This window comes from Gossypium hirsutum, chromosome D08 (assembly GCF_007990345.1).
Source record: "Gossypium hirsutum isolate 1008001.06 chromosome D08, Gossypium_hirsutum_v2.1, whole genome shotgun sequence".
In the NCBI taxonomy this organism is placed as follows: Eukaryota; Viridiplantae; Streptophyta; class Magnoliopsida; order Malvales; family Malvaceae; genus Gossypium; species Gossypium hirsutum.
Genome location: NC_053444.1, coordinates 22,095,779 through 22,120,275, shown reverse-complemented (window position 1 = coordinate 22,120,275; position 24,497 = coordinate 22,095,779). Strand labels below are relative to the sequence as shown.

General features: G+C 32.7%; 1 non-coding gene across 1 annotated transcript; it reads left to right on the top strand.

Moving 5' to 3' along the window:
• The first annotated feature begins 6,561 nt into the window (after positions 1-6,561).
• LOC121220538 (small nucleolar RNA R71) lies at positions 6,562-6,668 on the top strand. The gene has a single exon (XR_005917750.1). It is a non-coding gene; the product is annotated as a small nucleolar RNA R71 (small nucleolar RNA).
• The last annotated feature ends 17,829 nt before the right edge of the window (positions 6,669-24,497 follow it).

The following is a 24,497-nucleotide window of genomic DNA, read 5'->3' as shown; positions in this document are numbered from 1 at the left end:
TCAAAAGCCAATTCTATTAATGCTCTTGTAAAATAAAATTATCTTTTGCAAATCAAACCAAATAAGATGTGATTAAGTCATTAAAAATACTATTTAAAACTTCAATTTAATGCATAACTAGGAGAATTTACCAATAGCCTTCAAAACCACTCACCTCCACACTTTGTTTTTCAAACAAAAATGTGTTCAAGTAAGTATGTTTGAGCCTCAAATCCGGTTAGCATATCCTCATCCCAGTGTAAAGCTTTAACAGAGACAAAATATGCATTACAAACTAACATTAACATCAACAAAGTTAAAATTTCATAAACTATATGAATCTAAATCGTTTCTTTAATCCACCTTACCGGAATTGCACAATTAAGCGGAAACAAAAAGTTCACCAACTAAACGATCTTCTTAGCACCACAAACCACTTCTAAACTTCATTCCTAGTCCATTAACATAGAACCTAAGTGTTAATTTAATATATTAAATTGTTTTAAAGTTTTTCAAAAAATCAACTCATCTTCTTGATTAAAAACGAATTTACCAAAATTGATCAATCAAACGAGTTTGATCTTTTCTTTTATGATTAAAAACATTTTAATAAACATAATTTGAGCTTAGACATCCATTAAAACTTGGATTTCAACTCAAAATTATTGATTCACCATTGTTAAGTTCCATGTTCATGAAAGAAGAAATCAAAATTTTAAAATCCATTTTAATCAATTTAGGTAGCAAATAATACTTGAAAACAACTTAAAAATGAATTTAGAGTTGAGAATTACATTCAATTGATCTCAAATAATCAATTTAGAAGAGTGAATCAATATCCTTGAAGAAATTTTAGATGACTTTTGCTCAATTTTGGAAAACTTTTATGGAGATTTTGGAGAGAATTTTGATAGAGTAAAAGTTTAGATCTATTCTCTTATAAGTGGTCTATGAAAATGAGCAAAAAAAAATAGAGAAAAAGCTCTTAATTTGGGTGAAAATGGTGTGCAAAGTGAGGTTGTTGTAATGGTTTTAAAAATGAGTTTCATGTTCAAGAAAGAAGAAATCAAAACTTGAAAATCCATTTTAATCAATTTAAATAGCAAATAATGATTGAAAAAAATTTAAAAATGAATTTAGAGATGATGATTACCTTTAATTGAATTCAAATAATTGATTAATAAGTTTGAATCAAAATGCTTGAAGAAATTCGGATGACTTTTTGCCCAACTTTGAAAATTATTTCGAGAGATTGTAGAAAGAATTTTAGGAGAGAAAAGGTTTAGATATGGGGAATTTGCTATAAAACCATCAGGCCACTCCCCCTTTTCCCCTGTTTTACAGTTTGCTCCTTTCCCTCCAAAATTATGAAAATATGGTTTATTTGCTATAAAACCTCTTCCAGATTTCCCTCTTTTTTTTCAACTTATTCCTATTTAATTAATATTTTAAATCACCCAATCGAATCCCCATTTTAAATTATTTTTAAATTTTAATTTAACCCAAAATATTTATTTATACCCAAAAATTATTTAAAACCATTTAATTAAGCACCTAAACTTAAAGAAAATTCAAAAATTGAGTTGCAATTAAAACTCGAATCAAAGTTGTCCCTTTTCTTTGAAAAACTAAAAATTTATTTTGTCATTTAGCAAATAATATCTCAAAAGATTATTCTAAAATTAATTCCCAAGAAAGATTGGAGGGGTCACAAGCGGTCCCGCTTAAGTTCCAATCTCCTAGACAGAATTTATTTAAACATACTAATCCTAGAAATATACCGTAAATCATTTATTTAAAAAGAAAGCAGGAAAAATCAAATATCTGATAAAATGAACGAGATTTTATCCCACTCAATTTTATCCCCCCAGTAATGTTTTAAGCACTGAGCATTGACTTGAAAATTACCTCACTTACCTTGAAGTTTGACAACTCCATATGGAAAAACTTGGTGAATCGTAAATGGACTGGACCAACATGATTTTAGCTTTCCTAGGAAGAACCTTAATCTAAAATTGAATAACAAGACTTGCTAACCTACTTCAAATTCTCAAACTTGAATGTGCTTATCATGCCATCTTTTAAGTCTTTCCTTGAATAGTTTGGTATTCTCGTATGAGAACATTCGAAACTCTTCTAACTCATTGAGTTGAAACATTCGTTTCTCTTTAGCAAGCTTAAGATCCAAATTGAGTTGGTGGAGAGCCTAGTAAGCTTTGTGTTCTAACTCTAAGGGCAGATGACAGGCTTTCCCAAAAACCAACCTATAGGGTGACATCCCTAAAGGTGTCTTGTATGTTGTTCTGTAAGCCCATAAAGCATTGTCCAATCTTTTAGACCAATCTCATCGGTTCAGACAAACTACCTTCTCAAGTATGCCTTTTATATCTTTCTTCACCAGTTCAGCTTGCCCATTTCTCTGCAGATGGTAAGCTGTGGCAACCTTCTGCTTCACTCCATGTTTGTTGAGTAACCATTTCAACCATTTGTCCACAAAACGGGACCCTTCATCACTGATGATAGCTCTCGGGGTTTTAAACCTTGCGAACACATGCTTCTGCAAAAATTTCATTACAACCATAGCGTCATTTGTCGGATATGCCTCGGCCTCAACCCACTTAGACACGTAGTCTACTGCTACCAATATGTACTTGTGACCAAAAGATGAAGGGAAAGGATCGAGAAAGTCAATACCCCAAACATCAAATAATTCTACCTCAATGATATTTGTCCGGGGCATCTCATTCCTATTGGTGATATTTCCAACCTTTTGGCATCGATCACAACTCTTTACGTAAGCATACGCATCTTTGAATAGTGTTCTCCAAAAGAATCTGGCTTGCAATACTTTGGTTGCAATACGGGTACCTCCAAAGTGTCCTATTGTGGCAGTGATATAAAATCTTATGTACTTCATCTTCTGCCATGCATCTCCTGATCATTTAATCTGCACACTAATTGAACAAATATGACTCTTCCTAGAAATAGTACTTCACATCATGAAATTTTTTTCTTTTGTTGATATGTCTTATCAATCGGCATCAAACCACAAGCTAAATAGTTAGCAATATCAGCAAACCAAGGAGTATTATAAACATGATTTACCTTAAGTATGTGTTCCTCGAGAAATGTCACCTGAATGGGTATAAGTGGAGAATTTTTATCTTTTAGCTCCAATCTGGGCAAGTGATATGCTACTTGATTTTCTACCCCTTTTCGATCTTTAATTTCCAGATCGAATTCTTGGAGTAGAAGTACCCATCAAATTAATCTTGGCTTGGCATCCTTCTTGACAAGATAATATTGAAACTTCTCAAAAGCAAACACAATAGCAAGTAACTATTTCTTTGTTACCGTATAATTCAATTGAGCTCCCTCAAAAGTTTGACTTGCATAGTAGATGGGATAAAAAATTTCCTTCACTAGCCCATCACAGCTCCTATCACGAAGTCACTTACATCACAAATAAATTCAAATGGCAATTCCCAATCCAGTGTGACGATGATGGGTGATGAAACTAACTGAATTCTCAAATCATTGAAAGCTCTTAAACACTCCCCATCAAATTTGAACATTGTGTCCTTCTTCAATAATTTGCATAAGGGTTTAGAAATTTTGGAGAAGTCATTGAGAAATCTCCAATAGAAACCAACATGACCTAAAGAGCTCCTAACACCCTTTACAGATGTTGGAGGTGTGAGTTTCTCAATAACATCTACCTTTGCTTTATCTACCTCAATCCCATGTCTTGTTATCCGATGCCCTAGAACAATACCTTCTCGTACCATGAAATGACACTTTTCCCAATAGAGTACGAGGTTTGTTTCTTCGCATCGCCTTAGTACCTTAGCTAGATAGGCTAGGAAATCATCCTATGTATCTCCAAATACTGAAAAATCATCCATAAACACTTTCAAAAACTTTTCAACCATGTGAGTAAAAATAGACATCATACATATTTGAAATGTAGTAGGTGCATTATATAAACCAAATGGCATGCGTCTAAATGCAAATGTACTGTACAGGTATGTGAATGTTGTTTTGTGTTGATCTTCTGGTGCTAATATAATTTGACTACACCCGAAGTATCCATCGAAAAAATAGTAATAGTCTCGCCAGTGAGTCTATCCAGCATCTAGTCCAAGAACGGCAAAGGAAAATGATCTTTCCTAGTTGTCTTGTTCAACTTTTGGTAATCTATGCAAATTCTCCATCTCATAACTGTTCTGGTTGGTATTAACTCATTAGTCTCATTCTCAATGACCATAATACCTCATTTCCTTGGTATGTACTGGACTAGACTTACCCATGAACTGTCTGAGATACGGTAAATTATACCCACATCTAACTATCTTATGATCTCTTTCTTTACCATGTTCATAATGGGGTTCAGTCTTCGTTGTCCATTAATCGTCCCTTTCTCGCCATCTTCCAAGATGATCTTGCGCATGCATTCCCTTTCTTGCCATCTTCCAAGATGATCTTGCGCATGCATACAGATGGACTACTGCACCGAATATCGACCATGGTCCATCCGGTAGCCTTCTTGAATTGTTTCAACATTAAAATTAGTTTCTCTTTTTGCTCTTCAGTTAATTCTGCTGAAACAATCACAGGAAAAGTCGAAGTGTTACCTAAATAACATATTTTAAATGTGAGGGAAGTACCTTTAGTTCTAATTTAGGTAGCTCTTCGATTGGCGCTTTTGGTTGGACATAATCTCTACTTTATAACTTTATAGTTTCAAAGCAAGATTGTAGATTAAATCCCCTTTGATTTGCTTTTAAAAAATCTATGTATTCCTCCCCCTCTTCATCACTTGGAGGGTCTGATGTCAAAATCTGCTCCAATGGATCCTCAACATAGTTGAGTTCCCTTTTCATAACTAATTCCTCTAACTCGGATACTGCAGAACAGTCATCAACTGCATCAGAGAATCGCATAGAATTAAAAACATTAAATGTTACCTGATCGTCTTGAACATGAATAGCAAACTCGCCCTTTTGCACGTCAATAAGGCTCATTCCAATTTCTAGGAAAGTCCTTCCTAGGATGATTGGCACCTCTTTATCTGCTTCAAAGTTAGCAAAAAAAATAAATTTATCTACACGTACCAATACATCCTTGACTTTTCCTTCTAGATGTGCTAAATATCGATTTGTTAATTGAAGTGTAACCATAGTAAGTCTAACTTCACCTATCCCCAACTTTCAAAATATTGACATGGGTATCAAGTTGATGCTCGCACCTAAATCGCATAGTGCCTTACCACAATACGTTGCTCCAATGTTGCAAGCTATGGCAAAACATCTAAGACCCTCTAACTTTTGGGGTAGTTTGTCTTGAAGATATGCACTGCACTCTTTTGTGAAGGCTACCGTCTTAAATTCTCCAAGTCTTTGTTTCTTAGACAGGATATCCTTCATACATTCGATGTAATTCAGAATTTGTTCAAGTGCTTCTACAAATGGAATATTGATATGAAGTTGCTTGATTACGTCTAGGAACTTCTTAAGCTGGACTTCCTTCTTCTACTTCTAGTGTCTTTGAAGGTAGGGTGGTGGAGGATTCCTTACTGAAACTGGTTGATTCATCTTCTGTGACAATTTTTCATCTAATGAAATTGTTAGTTTATCAGAATTGACTAGTTCAGAAGTTACCTTATCGAATTTTTTATATTCTAGTTTCGATGAAACTGGAATTTCAACACTCGGTTGAACTTCCACTAAGTCTTGAGCATCAGTTGGCTCTTCTTCAACTTCAATAGTATTGGGCTCTAATGTCTTTTCACTCCTCAATGTTAACATTTTACAATGCTCCTTCTTGAGATTTCTTAAATTCTCCGTATCACTAGGCAAAGTACCTTGTTGTCGGTTCCTAAGTTCAGTTGCAGGCTAGCTCATTTAGTTTTCCAGGTTTTTTAATATGGCTGCTTGGCTTTGGATGAAGCCATCATTTTTCACTATGTATGCCTTCAACAGGTTTTCTAAGCCATTGGAAGGTTCAAGTTCAGGTTTTTTTTTAACTTTTTGGGTAAAAATGGGTGGCTTGGTCGGTCTAGGTCAGGCGTAAGTGTTACTGGGTCCAGCCCCTTGGTTACTCCAAGAGAAATTAAGATGGTTTCTCCAAGATGCTTTATAAAAATTAGATTGCTGACCTTGCCTTCCTTGGCACTAAATCTGATTACCCATGTAATACATAGATTCTAGGTTTGATGCACATTATTTGAATGAATGCCCTTCCTCACAATAGACGCAGGCTACATTTTCAAATTGATTGGGTGGCTATGCTGCAAAACTATTAAACCCATTAGTGGTAAAATTTTTAATCATTAAGGATATTGAAGGTACTTGAGATGCAAGTAAAGTGAGAGTGTCCACTTCATGTACTCCAGCACCTCGTCACCTTGACGCTGCTCAATTGGTTGGCCATTTATAATTATTACTAGAAATCCTCTCATTGATTTCATAAGCCTCGTTATAGGACATAGAAATGAGAGCACCATTAGCAGAAGCATCTACTACCATTCTCGTGTGAGCATTGAGACCATTATAGAATGTCTCAAGTTGAATGAAATTTATGATTCCATTATGATGGCACTTCTGTAATAATTCTTTGTACCTTTCCAATGCCTCATACAAGGACTCGTCATCCATTTTTTGGAAAGTAGTGATCTCATTCCTAAACTTAGTATTCTTGCTAGGCGGGAAATACTTCATAAGGGATCTTTCTGCTAACTCTTGCCATTTGCTAATGGACTGTAGTGGTAATGAGTTCAACCAGGCTCGAGCTCTGTCCCTTAGCAAATATGGGAACAACTTTAATCATAGTGCATCTTCAGTTACTCTGGCTAACTTGAAAGAATCACTCACCTCCATAAATAGTCTTAACTGATGGTGAGGATCTTGGGTAGGCATTCCACTGAATTGGCCCACTATCTAAAGCATCTAGAACATAACCGACTTCAGCTTGAACTGTTGTACCTCGATTTTGGGTCTCCTAATACTCAAATTAAGAACATGAAAGACTAGCGTGGCATACTATCTTAGAGCTCTATCCTTATCATCAACAATAAGGATAGGATTTTGAGTAGGGGTTGCCCCGTTTCCTTAATTTGAATTTCTGTAGTTCATCTCTCCGGTCATTCTCTGAACTGTTTGTCTTCTTCATTGTCAAAAATTTCATTCAACCTCAGGGTCTACGAGGAGTAAATCGATAATTCGATCAATACTCATAAACACTTGAAACAAACATAGAAAATTTAACTAAGTTAAAATTGGACAGAAAAATAAACCAAAATGAAAAATTAACAAATTTACAAATAATGACTTTTAAAACAGTCTCCAGCAACAGCGCCAAAAAATTGGAACGATGGATATGTGCAAGTGTACCCACAAGGACAGTGTAAGAAAATCATTTATGAAATGAAATTCAAACACTTTAGTGATTAAAAATGTTTTGATTTTGAGGAAATGATTAAAAACTAAATTTTAACTAAGTAAAGTAAAAATAAAAATAAAAGTAAAAGTTTCAATATACGATTTCAAAATATGAATTTAATCAAGATGACATAATTGTGTTAGATTAATTACATTTCTTAACTTAATATTATCAAAACAATGTTGATGTTGTTACAAATAAAGTTACGGCAACATGGTAATTTTTTAACTATAGCACATATAGAATTACTAAATTAACTAATCTCTTGAACATATTACTATGCCACTTCAAATAATTAATTAATTTTAATAAGTAAATAAACAATTAAGTGAGATAATAATATATACCTACATTGAAACAGTTTAATCACAATAATCTTGCAAGTTATGCAAGGCTAATGTATCGTTTAATACCGTCGCTAATTTAACCCTTAGCTACCTTAGACGATTAAACATGCACTGATTAATTATTTTGTCAATTAATTACAATTTCAATACGATTAATAATTAATTCATTAGTTACCTTATAATTGTAATGCAAGAATAACATAATCATGGTTTTACATAATCAAACAATTTACCAAGACCTATAACAACAAAAACATAATTTTAATAACTCAAATGGATGAAATGCAATCAACCTAACACGAATTAAATGTAAGTCATGTTAATTAAATTAAGAATATCAACACAACAAGTATTCATAGACATGTTCATAACAACAACAATAAAAAGTTAAAGCATAGGGAACTAGAATCAAATACGATGTTCCTCCGAAGCCTAACTAGTTTGCTCTGCTCTTCTTTCTCTGCTTGTTCTTATTGAACTGAGGCCTCTACCAGCACTTGAATGCTACTACAAATGGTTGTTGAAGGGTTCTTTTCGAGTAGGGAAATCAGTAAGGGAATGGAAGGGAAAAATGGAAAGCAAATGAAGGTTTGGAAGAGAGAAAACGAGAGAGAAGTCAAGAATGAAAGGTGTGAGAGGTGTGTTTCAAATGAGCAGAAAATGGGGTATTTATAAGTTGGATAGGCTGCTAAAAATAGTAAAAATCAGCAACCATTAACCATTCATGGCCTGCTACACATGTGGCAAGTTTGAAGCTTTCAAACTTGCTAAATTTAGTTAGGGCCAAATCTTTAAAAGCACAAAAAGTAGAGGGGTTCGAATGCAATGTCAAGAAAACTTTAATGGCTGATTTGCAAGGCAAATAATCAGCTAACTTGAGTTGATTGAGTCAACATGTTGGACAGTTTTGGGCAGCACATTTGCTCGATTGGATCGGTCTTCTCATTTCAGCCCAATCATCTTGTCTCAGTCCATGGTTGACCTCCTTAAGCCCAAAGCCTTTAATTCTCAAGAAAGTTCCATTAATCACTTTTGTTTCTTTGAAAGCCCATCTTGGCCCAAACAATTTCAGCCCATTCAAATTGGGTGATTGGATCTGATTCCAATTAGAGGCTCAAAAACATGATGTGGTCATGATGACATCAAGTTCATATTCAACTTACTTCAATATGTCATCCTAGATTACCCGACGATGATCACCAGCCACCCCAGATTTCGTGGCGACAATGGCCTTCCACTCAAGATTGCCCGACAACGATGGTTTATTAATATAATTTTGTCATTCTAAATTGTCAAGCGGCGATGACTTGCCACCCTAGATTGCCTAGCAATGATTGTTTATAGATTCAATTATGTCATGCCGAATTTCCCAACATCAATGACCTACCACCCTGGATTGTCCGACAACGATGGCCTTCCAATTGTTCTATCACATGTCGTATGGCTACAAGGCATCCATCATTCCCTTAGTTTCATACAAACCAAATTATATCTCACAATTCAAAACTCATCAGTTATCATATTTCTCAATATGCTACAACTAATTTCTCATACTGATTATTAATTACAAATTAAATCTATAATTTCTACTTAATTCACTCTACTCTTTGTATCAATATTCAACCTCAATGTACCCCAGTTCAATTCGATTCATCTTCAATAGTTCATTATGACAATCTACGATGTAAAGTAACACAAAAATACAAGATTTAAATAAGTATTAGACCATAAAAATACTTATTGGGATTTCGAGGCAACGACTTTAGCTTTTCCCTTTCATTTAAGTAACACAAAAATAATATGTAAAGTTATTCGTCGACAACTTTAATATTTCCTTTCCCTTTCATGGATTCCTGATCGATGTTAGTTACAGATTAACGTAAACATACAATTTCATCAATAATCAACCAATTTTAGAATCAATCGACATTTTATACAAATTTTGCATTTTATTCAATTTAGTCCTTATAATCGAGATTAACATAACTTACAATTTTAGCTTCCAACTTTATTTCAATTTCACAACAGTCCTTTAGGAACCTCCTATTTCAGCTTTCTACAGCAAATTTTACAATTTATTTAATCTGGTCCCTAATGTACTAAACTATCAATTAACTTCACAATTTAGTCGTTTTTCAACTCAAAGCTTAAAATCTATCAACTTAACACTTAAAACTTAAAGAAAAGAACAATGGTAACTTTCTAAAACTTTAACAGTTTTACAAATTGGTACATTGACTAACTAGATTAAGCTCCCACGATCTCAAAAACATAAAAATTACAAGAAAATGACTAAATTGCACTAACCAATTTGGTGTTGAAATTAAAATGTCATGACTTCTCTTCTTCACTTACTAGCTTCAACATAGATGAAGAAAGAAAGAAAAAATGAGTTCTCTTCTTCTCTTCTTCTCTTTCTTTTCACAAGCTTAATTATATTATAAGTGTTTTATTTTATAATTAATTTAATTATAATTTTTATAACATATATATTTAATGTCTTAGTTAGCTACCATCCACCATAATTTCCAAACTGGTAAAATTGTCAATTTAGGCCTTAGTTAATTTTCTAATTAAAAAATTTTAGTGATTGAACTTTCAATAAGTCTACAATTTAGTCATTATTCCTTAATTAATCATTAATTCCATAAAATTAACTATCAAAAATTCAATTCCTTTAATATTTATGATCTTGGTTTACAGAAACGAAGTTCCGAAATCGTATTTTCCAACACCATTGATTTTTTGGGTCATTACATAAAACCTTTGACTAATGGACAAAAGGTGTCCTATGGAGGTCAATTGGTTAAATAGGATTGCCTACTATATCTTTCTTCTTGAAGTGAAAGTTATTTTGCTCTAGAATTTTTCATCTCTCTTTGGAGTCTAGTAGCAGTCGATGATTGGGTTTCACAAATTGAATGTATTAATTAGTTTACGTGCCATAAGATCTTTCAATTCTTTTGCTTCTGTAAAAAAATAAGAAGAAAAGTTTCCAAAAAAAGTACCGTGAGTGAAAAAATTTGTTTGTGCTTTATAGATATTGGATTTCGAAAAGTTATTCATAAAAAAAGTTTAAGAAAGAAACGTACAAAAAGAGAATTAATGTAGCTTCAAGGATTCCAAATTTGATGTCAATCTAATTTAGCTTGTGCTCTGTAACACTTAGGTTTTTGCAAGTGTACACAATCGTTATCAAGTAATAAGTAAGTATCGAGTTATCGTCTCCACAAAGATTGTATTTGTGCTAAGTCACTTAAATTGTAAAATTATATTAACAATTTGATAAATAAAAACACAATATAGTTGAGAAGTGATGATTAAAATATATTAAACTAAATGCAATGATCCCTAATGCAAATGAACCTAAGTATGCAAACTATATGAATGAAATAGATTTTAGTAAATTAAACACAATTTGCAACAATTATAACATCATTAAACTAGGACAATTACTTTAATTAAACTCAATTTATTATCAACTTGCTTAATAACATTCGGAAAAACATTCTACGGCAACTTGATCTTTCATGAGTTTGGAATCATTTACGTAGTAAATACGCATTTTATTGATCCTTATTTACTAAGGGTTTCTTAGCATTCGTGTGAGGTAACAGGGACGTGTTAGGTTTGAAACAATTTAATAACACAAATCTGAAAACTATGCAGATAACAGAGCTTGGTTAGAGTTGTTATGCAACCTACAATTTAATCGTGTTAGGATCTAAATTGAGCATGCACATTTCAATTATGCGTCCATTAACCATCGTCTGGTTAGGATCGCTCATCTAATTCTGGTGCATTTCAATCACGTATGAACAAAATACAAACTTGATTTTAATTGAAAACATGATCGATTGAGGCACAAACATTATAAGTATGAATCAAATAAATATTATTTAATCAAAGCAACCATCCTAGTTTAAGTAAAATTAAGCTAACATTGTTGTAAGAAAGAACAAAGAACACCTAGCAAACATCTTTATATAAGTTAAAGAAAAGAAAGATTAAACCCAATTCAGAGTGGCTGTCACCCAAGACTCTGACTGAAGAAATTCATTCGTTCCTTTGCTTTGCTCCTTTGCTGATGGCTCTCAAAGGTGGACGACCAAGGGTTCTTTAAGAGGCTTAATTGCTAAAATCTCTATGAAGAGATAATGCTAGGCATGGAAATGGAAAAGGCTAAGAGAAAAAGAGAGAATGATGCTTGAGGGATGATGAATGAAGGAATGAGAGGGTCTTATTTATAGGTGAGGAGAGAGAGATAGTTTGCTAAAAATAGGAGTTTCTATCTTTTGAAGCATCTTCCATGGGTGGCTGGCCATAATTTTAGTAAGTTGAGCTAATTTTTCCTTGATTTTTTATCAATGTGAGTCCACAACAACTCAGGACTCAGACTCGGTCAAGTGCAAATCTTCAGGTAAATTTCTAATTTCTTCAACTCTTCAAAGACCTTGTGCAATTAAACCAAAAAGTGGTTTATAGACAGCCATGTGCAACCGAATTTTGGGTTGACTTGGTCTCCAATTTGGACGGTTTTGTAATCCAGCAAAGCTATCAAACCTATCCAAAATAAATCAACAAGTTAGATGACCAAAGAATTAAATTTATTCAATTTAATTAATTAATTAAAACTTAAATTATTAATGAAATATTTTAAAATGAAATTATTAAATATGATTTTATATTTTATTATTTAATTTAATCATGCATGGCCCACTTTATGTCTTAAAAAATATAATATATTCAAATTAATATAAAATAAGCCATTTATTGCATGAAAACTACATAATAAAGCATAAAATCACATTTTAATAATTTATATGTCCTAATTTCATATTTTCACATATTTCATTAATTTATTAAACAATTACTTACTTTTAACAACGGATTTAAGTAAAAATCCTATATATTTTTCCATTTACATGCTCCAGGGATTTTTTTGGTAAATTTAAGAGGCAACACCGTAGCAATGAGATTATAAAACACAACTCTTAGTGAGAGAATAACCCTGTATTGTTGCATAGAATACTTCAAATACCTGGTAGAGTAGAATCGTGGAGAGTCAAATTTTTAGAATTGTTCAAAATCTTCTTAGCCTTAGAATCTACAGCAAGTTTTGCTTCCCTATATATGTGAGTATTATCCACATCCTATGGTATTTAGTAGAGCTCTTTAATCATTCTTGGAAAAGGCATATTACTCCCCTCTGTTGTGTTAATAAGATTAACCACTATGGAACTTGTGATGCCCCAAACTAGGTTAGGACGGCCCGACCCAAATTTTGAACATGACATTAGCCACTAAGGTGACTCTCTATTTAAAACTTTATGAACCACACCAACCAACCGTACACACCACACATTTGCAGAATATTTCATATTGGAAATTAGACCTAAGTGTATGCTTTTCTAAATTAATCATTTCATTCACACAATTAGAAGGTATAAGGCGTGCCTTAATACTCAATGGTCCCCCTTAGCTGTAAAATTTTGTTAGTTGATTTAATTATCATCACATTAAGCAAGTAATTAAAACCATCTAAACCAACAATCAAGCAAGCGATTAAAACGTTCAAAAATTTAAAAAAAAAAACAAATAGTCCGTAATGTCCGTTTACAGCCCGTTGAAAATTGTATTTAGAAAGTCTGAGTCTAATTTTAGTACTAAACCCTTGGAACGAACCAGACTACCTTCACTTCGGAGCTTAAAAGCTCAACACACATACTCAAAGAAAATGCCTTGCGATGGATCATCAATTTGCCACCCTCCTCAGTAACTCGGGAACTATTTATCTATAAGGTAAAGTAAAGGGGGTGAGATTACGAAAGCTCAATGAGTACACATGCATACAACACAAATATATACACAGCAAAAATATTAGGATTTAAACATACCGTAACGATACACATATAACACAATTTTCGTACTTAACATAGTGATATATTGACAAATCGTGAATATGAAACATAGTCAAATTATATGCTAATTGGAAAAACAAATATCCAAAACACGCCACATGACTCATAAAGTCGTACACTATCTCCATGTAAGTGTGCTCACAGTCTCCAAACACACCATGCTATCTACGGTGAATGGAGTTATGTCGACGTTCCCTTATCTCTCCAACACTATGTCCGAGCGACAATGCCCAACACATAATAAAAAGGGTGAGTACTCACAATTCTATGGTATGCCAATGATATCCAATGGTTTCAAGTATTCACATTGCCAACATATCTATGTAATCACATTTTATTACACAATATACTTGGCTCACACTATTGTTGAGCTCGCACTTAGCATTTCCCAATAATATCATTTTACACTAATTAAAACTCGCAATATCATAAATCTCATAATTCATTCATGAGTTCGTGAATGCATAAGAGTCCACATTATATCATTTATTCTTATATATGTTCGTAAATATTACAAAATCATATACGAATATATATACCTATTTATTTAGTGACCATTGTCACTTCAAATTTTAAGTATACATTAAAAGTCTCATAAATGTATAAATTATATAAAACCATACCCATAATTATAGATACTGTATACAATATTACTATGCATATATATTATATAAAATAAAGCCATGCATATTTATAATATATGTATAACCACCCATGCATATGTTGGAATGTTGGTACCCCCATGGCGTAGCAAAAATTAATAAAAAATAATAATTTCGGCGATCCAACCCATGAATCCAAGAGCGAGGAATGAATCAGGGTGAAATAATAGTTTTGAAATTACCGAAACTTCAATCTGAATAGCCAGCGGCGCCTCGACAACTAGAATTCTGATCTACTATCGAACCAAGCCGCAACCTTTTATGATTCCGAGCTCTATGTAATCCACCCAGTTTGACAATGAACGGAAGAAATCTCCAAAACTGTTTTTGGAGAATTCTTTGCTTGACGGCTGCTAGACCTCACAAGCAAAGTTTTTTTTAGGGTTTTTAAAACTCTTTCTCTGATCCCTTTTATAATTGGTATATATATAATGTATCATAATTCATAAAATTTATATCCAAACATAATAATCATAATTGAAAATAAATAAATATAATAATGTTTTTAACCAAAAATTATAATTACATTAATTAATATTTTTTCAGAAAAAATATTGTTCATCCTTATTCTCAAAAGAAAACCATTTAATTCATAAAATTAGTTAAATATTTTATTAAATAAAATTTGTAAACCACTTAATATCGTCAAAATATACTAAAAATTATTTTAAAAACACCTCTTAGCTCTTTATTGTGAGATTCACCATTTTATACAGACGATAGCTTTAAAACCATGGATATTTAGTTTTCTTGCTTAGAATTATGAAAATTCAAATGGAAAAAACCTAATAGAAATTTAATACATAAGAAAATAATAGATTTACCTTTAACTCGAAAACCTCCACGAATTTGTACCAATTGAGCAAAAATGAGTTAAGTTTAGGTGAGAAATTGGAGAAGAAAGTGATTTTCTTGCAAAATTGAAAGAATAAAAAGTGTTTGGATGCCAAGAAAATATAAAAGATGCATAAATTTTTTAGAGAAAACTTTCAATTTTAGATCTAACCAATTTTTAAAATGAAAAAGGATAGAGTGGAACAAAATAAAACAAACAAAAGATAGGTGTGGCTTTTTATAGCCAACTAACCATTTTAAAAGAATGGGCTCTTTCCCTATAAGTCCTCCCCTATTCTCCCTTGTTCTAATAGTTCCCCTTTCAACCACTAGTTTTTAATTTACACATTTAACCTCTACTTTAACCACTATTCCCAAATTAGTCTATATTATTATTATTTACTAATGCCCTGATTATTAATATCATAATTATTTAATTTAGTTGTTATTTTTACTATTATTAACTAATTACTTATTTTATCCTATTTTAGTTCTTATGACACAAAATTCAATTTTTCTGTTAAACTCATAATTTAATGGCCAATTCTATTAAACCGATTTTTGGGATGTGACGGAATTATCATATTGCACATCTGGCTATTTGATATCCCTTTCGCAAGCTACATTAAGGAAATAGTGGATTCTTCATAGCTGCATGTAAAGCTAAGCATATACCAACATTCCTAGCAAATTCAACCAGCGAATTGCCACAATCATCTCGCATTAAGCCTCCAGAGAAAGTGCTCATGTTACTGCTACTCACTGTCCCATCAGAATTGACCTTCAATCTTCCATTTGCAGGCCTATTCCACCCAATTTGCACTGGTACACACTGTGTTCTAGTTCCTGCTTGAACTGAAGTTGTTTTGACATTTTAACTTCAGTTTAGTACAAAAATGCCCTTATGGACATATACTTCTCTGAAAATTTCAACATTAAGTTGTTTCCAAATCTTCCAACACATGTTGCATAAAGCGTTTTCCAGTCAAAATCATCAAACTAAAAATTACAATCATTCTTCAAATTAGACAACAATCATAGCAACAAAGGAAGTTGAAATAACCTGTTTTGAGCCGAATGAGGAATTAAATTTTGCCACTCTATTTTGGTCCTTTGACAGTCTCTAAGAACATGCAAAATAGTTCACTGCAGCTACCTTGGGCTTCACAAGATGGGTATTTTAGTATCTCCCCGACGTTATCTTTCAGTAGTAGTTAGAATTCCTTTTTTTCCACTGTCCAAAGGAATTATCTAACCCATTGCGTATCTTCACTTTTCTAGACTATGCCCCATATGACATCCTATGGGTCCCAAGATACACAATTTAATTTTGAATAGGCTCTAGAAACTAAGAAATCCCCCTTCTTAGACCACCTCCGTGAACACATATCAGCCCCTACACAATTGTTAAGAAGCATATGCTTGCAATATTGACTTTAAATTTATTTAGTCTACTTGGAAACTTGCTCCAATCCCAATTGCCAGTGGTATCCACCATACCTTTCAGAAGAGAGTCAAGCTCAAATCCATCAAAAAACTGACACCAATTTTGTAGTGGTCAAATATCAAGGATCTACATATCTAACGAAAAACGCCCTCTTTTACATCAACCAACAAATGTCTTCATTTTATCCCGAATCTTCAAAAAAGATCATGACACATAAGAGCATTTCAGCCATTCAAAGTTATCCAAACAATCTTCACCCACCTTTTACTTACTTGTCAAAACCTTTTCCCATAAAGACTCATTGCTCGTAAGCATGTTGTAACCATGCTTGAAGAAGAAACACTTATCCCGATCACTTAGTTTCTATAGGCCAAGACTATCATTCTTGTTATACTTAATGTTCATAATGATAGTAAGAATAATTGCAAAACTGTAAAAAAATAGAATGTCGGTAATGACAATATATCGCAAAGAAAAAAGAAATAAAAAATAAAGAACACACAAATTTTTACGTGGAAACCCTTTCAGGAAAAACCCACGGGCAGAGGAGAAGAAAATTCACTATGTCGAATTTGAATGATTAGAAGACGAATAGACTATGTCTGTTTATAGGCTTGTAAAACAATATTCTAATACGAGTGTAGTAAGATTGAAACATCTTATTCTAATCAATATCAAATAGATGAAGTTTAATAAGGTTTAAAAAATCTTATTCTAAAATAAAATAAAAGAAGTGTAGATCTTTATTGATTTTTCTTTTATTTTATTTTACCATTGTATTTTATTTAAATAAGGATTCAGGACACTTAATTCTAACAATCTTCACCCTTGACACGAATTCTTAATGAACAAGTTCTTCATCGCGAACTCTCAAGGAACAAGTTCTCCACCTTTTCCATAAAACACCTTAAGGGTTTAACTTGAACAATAAACACCAACCAGGTCTAAGCAATGCTCAAACTGGGTTATAGGAAGTGACTTTGTCATCATATCTTCAGGATTTTCATGAGTACTAATTTTGCTCACAACAATATCACCACGAGCAATAATATCACGAACAAAATGATGCCGAACATCAATGTGTTTTGTTCTCTCATGAAACATTTGATCTTTTGTAGGAAGATGGCACTCTGACTGTCACAAAATACTGTACTGATTTGAAAGTCTTCATTGAGATCACTAAAGAGTCCCTTCAACCAAATAGCTTTTTTACAAGCCTCAATTATCGACATGTACTCAACTTTAGTGGTAGACAAAGCGACTGTAGTTTGAAAAGTAGCTTTCCAACTGATTGCACAATCTCCGATAGTAAAGACATAACCTGTGAGAGATTTTCTTCTATCAAGATCTCCAGCAAAATTAGCATTAACATACCTAATGACTCTATCTCTAGTTCTTCCAAACTGTAAGCAAACATCAGTAATACCTCGTAAGTATCTTAAAATCCACTGAATTGTTTTCCAATGCTCTTTATCAGGATTTGCCATGTATCTGCTAACTACATTGACTGTATATGATAAATCTAAACGTGAACAAACCATAGCATAGATGAGAGATCCCACTACACTAGAGTATGAAACATGTGGCATGTACTCAATCTCATCATCTGATTGTGGAGACAAACCCAATGAAAGTCTGAAATGGGCTGCTAAAGGAGTACTAATAGGCTTAGCACTCTGCATATTGAACCTGCAAAGAACTTTCTCAATGTACCCCTTCTGACCTAGGTACAATTTACTTGCTTTTCTATCTCTGAGAAACTCCATACCAAGTATCTTCTTTGCTGCTCCCAAATCTTTCATCTCAAATTCTTCACTTAGTTGGCTTTGACTTTTCTTATCTCTCATTTATCTTTTGCTGCTATCAACATGTCATCAACATAATACACAAAAGAACTATCACTTTTTTTCTTAAAGTAAACACAACTGTAAAAGCTACTTCTTTTGAAATCATGAAAAGTCATAAAGGAATCAAACCTCCTGTATCACTGTATTGGTGACTATTTCAAATCGTAAAGGGACTTTTTCAGCAAGCAAACATAGTCCTCTTTTTTTGAGATAGTAAAACCCTTTGATTAATGTATGTAAATATCCTCCTTAAGTTCTCCATGCAAAAATGAAGTTTTTACGTCTAACTACTCAAGCTCCAAATCATGCATTGCCAAAATACCAAGCAAAGCTCGAATCAAACTATGCTTCACAACTGGGGAGAACACTGTAAGAGTATGCCAAAGATCAATCATGAGATGGTTGTAATAACATACTTGATTTACCATGTTTATTAATATAAGGCGTTACCATTATTATTTCAATTTCTTTTCTGTGTGTATAAATAAACTATTTTATAATAATGTCCCGAGAATAATATGATTATTCTTAAAATATCCTTAGTCAAGTATTATTTTTAACTAGGACAACAATATTGCATTAAGACTAACATGTAGTTGATTGATGATAAAGAGTTGTCATTGATATGAAGTGTCAAATTCAATGCATGAATATGTGTGTTAAAGAACAACATATTGGACTGACCCGCTATGAGTATGTTTCTTAGATTATTTTGTAATGTCACAACATTACTCTTAGTGATTAATATGTCTATGATCCTCAAACTTGAGATTATCATTATCCCAACATCATGAGTTGTATATTTTGATACAGTCAAACATACACTGTAACTAGTTGTTCTATAAAGGCTGATATTGTATATACCACAACCTATGTAGAGGGACATGGTTGATTAATATAGGATAAGTCCCTCATACATAATGGGAGTAATATCATAGGCCACTTGATTGATGAGACTAGAAATGCATGGTCATGCTCAAATAAGTTGATATGAGATGTCATACTTCATAGTCTACTCAAGATATCAAGGAACATGGGATGGACTATGCAAGTGTGGCTATTCCATGACTTGTGTCCATTCTAGAGATAAAGGACTTAAGGATTAATGCATGAAAGGTTAATCATAAAAAGGTTATGTCGAATCATGACTTCTTGTAACTTAGGTAGCAATGTTGCATTTCTAGATGCCACTCATTATTTGTAACATTAGAATCATTCTAGTATTACTGCTAACTTTACAAGAACCTACAGGGTCACACCCTGTGGTTGAAATGAACGGAATAAAACATAGTTGGTATTTTGTTTGGTTGTCACATGAAATAAATTAATTATAGAATTAATTTAATTGGGCAATCAAATATCAAACATATTATATGTACAAGGATGTTGTACACGTAATGAGAACATATTATATGTTGTACACTATATGAATTTGGTTCGTATATAAATTTAAATAAATATAGTTTACCGAAATATTTGTTATAATTAATGTAATTATAATTTTTGGTTAAAACATTATTATATTTATTTATTTTTAATTATGATTATTATATTCGGATAAAAATTTTATGAATTATGATTCATTATATATATACCAATTATAAAAGGGTGGTAGAGATAGAGTTTTAAAAACCCTAAAAAAACTTTGCTTGTGAGGTCTAGCAGCCTTTAACCAAAGAATTCTCCAAAAATAGCTTTGGAGATTTCTTCCGTTCATTGTCAAACTGGGTGAATTATGTAGAGGTCGGAATCATAAAAGGTTGCGGCTTGGTTCGATAGTAGATCAGAATTTTCATTACTGAGGCATCCTGTCTACTCAGATTGAAGTTTCGGTAATTTTGAAACTATTATTTCACCTCGATTCGTTCCTCGCACATGGATCCATGGGTTGGATCGCCGGAATTGTTTTTTTATTATTAATTTTTGCTGCACCATAGGGGTACCGGCATTCCAACAAACACATCTGTGAAGTCTACTCTTGGAATTTGACTGTAACCCTTTGCAACAAGCCTTGCTTTATATCTGGGTTCGTCAACTCCTAGAGTCCCTTCTTTCTTTTTAAACACTCATTTACAACAAACAACCTTTTTACCTTTAGGAAGTTTCACAAGATCCCATTTTCTATTTTTTTTTTGAGTGATTCCATCTCCTCTTGCATAGCAAACATCCACTTTTCTGAGTCTTCACAACTAACTGCCTTAAAATAATTAGATGGCTCTTGGTTTGCATCAATATCTTCAGCCACATTTAAAGCATAAGCAACTAGATCAGCATCGGCATACTTCTTTGGAGTTTTAATTTCTCTTCTAGTTTTATTTCTGGCGATAGAGTATTGTGGTGAAGAAGCAACTCTATTCTAAATTTTTATACTGGCTTGAGAAGTCGACTTTGTTGTAGATTCTAGATTAATCTAATGCTCCAACTTTTTGATTTTTTTATTGGAAGAATCTTTAAGAGATAAGTTAGGTAGCATAGAAGTTTCCTCAAAAATAACATCTATGCTAATCACAACTTTTCTATTTTTAGGACACCATAACTTATACCTTTTTACACTAGCTTTATTATCAAGAAAAACACATTTAATGGATCTCAGTTCCAATTTTCCATTATCAACATGAGCATACGCAGGGCACCCAAAGATTTTTAAATCAAAATAATCAGCAAGATTACTAGACCATACCTCTTGTGGAGTCTTTTTCTCAATGGTAACACATGGAGATGGATTGATCAAAAAACATGCAGTAGAGGCTGCTTCAGCCCAAAATGACTTTGGTAAGTTGGCATTTGACAACATACATCGAACCTTCTCCATGATTGTTCTTCTCATTCGTTCTACAATGTCATTTTGTTGTGGAGTATGAAGAACTATCAAGTGTCTCATGATCCCTTCTAACTTGCACAATTTATTAAACTCATCAGAACAGAACTCTAAGACATTATCTATGCGGAGGTATTTTATTTGGTTTCCCGTGTGTTTTTCAATTATAATTTTCCAAGACTTAAATGCGAAAAACACATCACTTTTTTGCTTTAGGAAGAATGCCCAAACATTTCTAGAAAAATTATCAATAAAAGTTAGCATATAATTAGCGCCACCTCTCGAAGGCAATCTAGATGGCCCCCACAGATCAGAATGAATATACTCCAACGTTCTTTTCATGTTATGGATTCCTCTGGTGAATCAAACTCTCTTTTGCTTCCCAAAAATGCAGTGCTCACAGAACTTCAGTTTACAATTTCCTTGCCTATCATGAAGTCCTCTTTTGCTTTATTCTGCCATGTCATTCTCACTCATTTGCCCTAGGCGCATATGCCAAAGTTTTGTAATATCATCATCTGACAAGGAATAGGAAGTGACAGCTGCATTACCAATAACAATAGAACCCTGTAGAACATATAACTTGATAGCCTTTCCCTGCCCTTTGATCACAATGGGGGAACCTTTGGAAATCTTCAAAACCCACTTTCAGCTGTATATTTGTACCCTTTTGAATCAAGAGTACTCAACGAAATTAAATTTTTCTTCAATTCTAGAACATGTCATATGTCACTAAATGTTCTGACAACTCCATCAAACATCTTAACTTTAATTGTTCCAACACCTACGATTTTACATGAAGCATTATTTCCCATCAAAACAACACCTTCAGAAACTGTAAGTTATAAATCAATCCTGATTGGGACTCATGTGGAAAGTGCAGCCCGAATCAAGGATCCACTCCTTACTAACTTTAGAATTGTTGACAGAAGTGACTAGAAGTTCACTATCGCTGTAGTCTTTTACAACATCAGCTTCACCAGAATTTTCTGGTTGTTTTCCCTTTTGATCTTGTACTGTAGCTTATAGCACTCAGATTTAATGTGCCCTTTCTTCTTGCAGAAGTTATAAATTTTACCTCTGTTTGAAGACTTCGATCTACCTTTAGATTTACCGCAAGGATTCCATTCCTATGTCCTTCCATGATCATCATCAACATTTTGATCTTGCCTCCTCTTCGTAAGAGTCAGTTTTAACCACAAGATGCTTTATATTATCATACAAGGTCAAAGAATCATAAACCTCATGAACTGTGAGACACTCGCAGCTATATAAAATCGTGTCTCTAAAGGTTGAATAAGAAGGGGGCAACGAACAAAGTAGAAACAACCCTAATTCTTCCTTATCATACTGAACCTCCATGGCCTTCAAGTTTGAGAGAATTTCTTTAAACATTGTTAAGTGTTCGTGTATAGACGCACCTTCTTCCAAACGATGAGCATAAAGACGCTGCTTCATATGTAGCTTGCTGGTTGGAGTTTTTGCCATACATATTTGTTCCAGCCTCTTCCATAATCTAGCGGTGGTATTCTCCTTCATGACATCCTGCAAAATTTCATTAGACAAATGCAGATGTAACTGTGTGAACTCCTTTCGATCCTTGCGCTTCTTCTCTTCCTCCGTCAATGTCAAAGGCATCTTATCTACCCTTAGCAGGGCTTCCTGTAAGTCCATTTGTGCAAGAACTGCCTGCATCTTTATCTGCCACAATGCAAATTTGGTGTTGCGATGCAACAACGAAATTTCATATTTCAAAGACGCCATTACCGTAATTGAGATGATCAACCCGGAAACTCGGTTACCACTTTGTTAAAAAATATAATATCGGTAATGACAATATATCGCAAATAAAAGAGAAATAAAAAACAAAGAACACACAGATTTTTATGTGGAAACCCTTTCAGGGACAAAAACCACGGGCAGAGAAGAAGAAAATTCACTATGTCGAATTCAAATGATTACAAGAGGAATAGACTATGTCTATTTATAGTCTTGTAAAATCATATTCTAATAGGAGTGTAGTAAGATTGAAACATCTTATTCTAATAAATATCAAATAGATGAAGTTTAATAAGGTTTAAAAAACCTTATTCTAAAATAAAATAAAAGAAGTGTAGTTCTACTTGGATTTTACTTTTCTTTTATTTTACCACTGTATTTTATTTAAATAAGTATTTGGGTCACTTAATTCTAACAAAAAAAAATAAGAAAGAAAAATAAAAAACATACAAAATTTACGTGAAAAATCTTTATCGAAAAACCACGAGCAAAAGAGGAGAAATCAATATGTTGAAAACATACGATACAAGAGGAATTCAACCATCTATTTAAGAGTTAAACAATCCAATTATAATTAATGTCTAATAGAAGAAACATAATTTTATATGGATTTAACTTGTGTGGCATGGTCACACAACTCTAACCATTCTTAAAGGCCCTTTCCATATTACCAGTGTAGGCTTATGCATAGTCATAAAAAACAACTTTGCATCCCAACCGTCCAGTCAGTTCCACACCTTGTCAACAACAGACTGAAATGTAGTTCTTTTAGCATGTTCATGAAATAAAGGCACACTGAGATATGTCCACAAATTCAGAACTCGCTTAAATCCAAGAAATTTACTAATTGAATTTGCAACATTCTCCTTCGTATTACGGTGGAAGAAAATTTGGGTCATCTGGGCATTAATATTGTGGCTTGAATTCAGAGTTGATAAAAAATTCTACTCACCACCTCTACATGTTTAAGATTTGCCTTCTATAATAAAACTAAATTTAGATTAAAGCATTTGTAAGTACGAAAAAATACAGAGTACCATTATTCAATAATAATAACTAATAATTATAATTATAATAATCAATTGTTGTGATTATTAAAGTTTAGTGATAAAAAAATTTATCATTATTAAAGTATTTGTACAAACTATAAAAAATTTGATATATTATAAATTAAACTCTTCACAATTTAAATTTCATTTTTTCTATAACAGTTAATAATTTGACAATAATAATTGATAGATAATTTTTAATTGATATAAATATAATATATTAAATTAAATTATATAAATGTATCCTTTATAAAAAAATTTGTATGATATTATAAAATTACTTATTATATAAATACTTAAAATTTTCTATTTAAAATTAAAGTAACTTAAGTTATTCATTTTACTTTTTGGTTAACGGAATTATAATACTTTAA